Source organism: Mastomys coucha, unplaced genomic scaffold, assembly GCF_008632895.1.
Source record: "Mastomys coucha isolate ucsf_1 unplaced genomic scaffold, UCSF_Mcou_1 pScaffold23, whole genome shotgun sequence".
Classification (NCBI taxonomy): Eukaryota; Metazoa; Chordata; class Mammalia; order Rodentia; family Muridae; genus Mastomys; species Mastomys coucha.
In genome coordinates this window covers 89,143,263-89,146,169 of record NW_022196906.1, presented here as the reverse complement: position 1 = coordinate 89,146,169, position 2,907 = coordinate 89,143,263, and the positions used below count along the sequence as shown (strand labels likewise).

The 2,907-nt window shown below is 43.9% G+C and overlaps 1 long non-coding RNA gene across 1 annotated transcript in view; it reads left to right on the top strand.

The window, feature by feature from the left end:
• LOC116073038 overlaps nucleotides 1–2,907 on the top strand; it is an 11,662-nt gene that overhangs the window by 768 nt on the left and 7,987 nt on the right. The gene's annotated exons all lie outside the window — the stretch shown is intronic.

Sequence of the window (2,907 nt, the reverse complement as noted above, 5' to 3'; positions counted from 1 at the left end):
GGAACTCACTCTGTAGACCAGGCTGGCCTCGAACTCAGAAATCCGCCCACCTCTGCCTCCCAAGTGCTAGGATTAAAGGAGTGTGCCACCACTGCCCGGCTAGGACCATTCATCTTTAACCTGCGATGCCCACTGACTGTAACTGACTGGGGAAAAGGCACACTGACATTGCTGAGAAGGTGGCCAAAGCAGGGACTATGACTGAATTTTTTAAACTTTTGTGTGAATATTCCCAGGTTTCGAATTTCCTTATAGTGCCATAAAGATAGAATTTTCTATTAAAGATCTCATTCAGCACTTTAGCAGAAAATTCATCTTCTGTTGTCCTGAATGTCTAATTGGAAATGGTGTCTCAAAGAAAAACAAGTGAGCTGTTAAATAATCCTTGTCAAGAAATAGTAATGTCAGTGGACAAGTGGAAAAAGCCTACACAACTTGTTTGTAAAAACAGAGGACACTGTCCAAGTCCCAGGTCATTACCAAGGAATGAGGGCAGAGTCTCACTGTGGGCTATTCTTGTGATTCTCTACTAGGGAAAACAAAATTAAATACACACAGAAAGAGTCATTTTCACAAGTTTCAAGAACCAAGGCCACTTAACTTTTGTGTCAACAAAAAGAATGTTCCAAGGGGCAAAATAATTATGTATATAATCACTTTTTATAAAAAAATTATGCCAATGAGTTGAACATTAATAATTTACTAAATAGTTAATGTCAAATGCATGCCAAGAGAAGAGATATTCAAATATTCTTCCCAGTTTCATGCTTCTTCTCTCTACCATTCCAACATCTTGCTTTTTCATTAATTGATTCTATTTCTTGGAGGATCTTATGGTTTATACTTGATAAGTTTTTTCTCCACCAGTAAAATGAGCCAATTCAAGGCAGATTTCATACACACACACACACACACACACACACACACACACACACACACACGGATAGAAGAGAGAGAAGGAAAAGAGAGGGGAGAGCACAGTGTCCAGATTCTATAGGGAGGAGTCTCTGGGGGGAAGACAACCCCTTAGGCTGAAAAGTTTAGGATTGTGGGCAGGGTATCCCAAGAAGGGACTGAGGAATGCTGGGAGAAGCTGGAGGCCAGGTCTGTTTTAGTTTGTAAAATATATGCCCCAGTTCCTTGTCCTGGGGTCTGAAACTTAACAACAGTGTTTTTAAAGACAGAAAAAAAAAATGGCAGAATTTGATGATCTTCTCACCAAGCTGACAGCTTCCTCCGGTGCACACTTTACAATCCTCCGAATGACGGTTTTGCAGGCCCTTGTTTGTGTAGTTTCAGCTGCGTCGTACTGCTGGGGGTTGAACCCGGGACCTCAGAAATGCTAGGTAAAAATCTGTACCACGGAGCTATCAGACACAAAAGCAGAAAGAAGTCAGAAATTGCAATACAGCGTCTTGCACAAGACAACAGATCTGCTAGACTCTTGGCTGGGTGATCTGGCAGCTGTGTCTTTTGTGATGGAGAAAGGTAAGCAGTAAAGAGGCAGAAGTGGGAGGGGCCTGGGGCAGGGGTAGGCGGAGCTTCATAGAACAAGTGGGGGTGGGGAGAAGGGGGAAGGGAGAGGGGGAGAGAGGGAGAGGGAGAAAGGGGAAGGAAGGAAGGAGGAAGGAAGGAAGGAAGGAAGGAAGGAAGGAAGGAAGGAAGGAAGGAAGGAAGGACAGACAACAAAGAAACAAAGAGAAAGGAAAAGTTACAATAAGAAAGCCGGCAGTGACAGAGCTGAGGCTATGCAGTGCTGCCTGTGGCTTCCTCAAGGGAGAGGCTTCTGGAAAAGAAAGATGCATTATCTCATTAAGAGGAGAGCTAATCCTTCATTCTCCTTAATACTTAATCCTTCAGGTGAGTCATATTTCCTGGAGGATAGAATCTTGCCCAGGAGATTGACAGGCCTGACAAAATTAACTCGTTTTTCTTTTCCTTTTTTAAAGACAAGAGTGTCAATATGTAGCCCTGATTGTCCTGGCACTCACTATGTAGATCGAGCTGGCCTTGAACACACAGAGATCTGTCTACCGTTGCCAGGATTAAAGGCATGCAACCCCAACATGCAGCCTGAATTAACTTTTAAAAGGCAGAGGGAAGAGTGAGTAATGTTCCGGGTTAGAACCCAGATAGAACCCAGGGCCAGTAGAACTTACATCCTATTCTTTTGTGCTGGAGGAACAAACTTTGCCTTAATGAGCCTCAAAAAGCACAGATACCTCCAGCTTGTCAAGTGGTAGTTCTAACTGGAGACAGAGCTATGACCTGAGAAATGTAGACGATTTCCAAAACTATTCCGATGCAGTAGGGAATAGACCATGGTGGGTGGCTAGCTTTAGGAATGTAATCTAATGGTTTAGCAAGGAAGAGGGAGTGGGGGAGGACAAGACCTGCCAGAGCTAGGTTTGCCAGGCTTAGGGCTACTAGAGCTCTTCAGCTGAACTCAGGTTTTCTAGAAGAGCAGCCAGTGCTCTTAACCACCAAGCCGTCTCTCCAACCCCAAGAGTTTTTTCTTCTTTAAGTCAGACAGGATAAGGACCTTGAAAAACCCAGTTTTGTTTCTCACTTTGTTCTGTTCTGTGGTTGTTTGCTTGTTTGCTTTGTATTTTAGGCAAGGTCTTACTAAGTAGCCTTGGCTGGCCTGGAACTTTCTGTGGAGTCCAGGCTAGACCTGAAATCAGAGATCAGCATGCCTCTGCCTCGGCCTCCAGAGTGCTGGGGTTAAAATCGTGCACTACCAAACCTGGATTGAAAAAGCTGGTCTTGAAAGAGGAGAGAACAAGGATACAGATGAATCTTTTTTCTTAGTGTTCTTCTAAAAGTTATCGTAAGGGAATGAAAATGAGACATGACACTCCTGGATATGGTGGATGAGAAGGTTCCTATTGAAGAGGTGAAGCACAG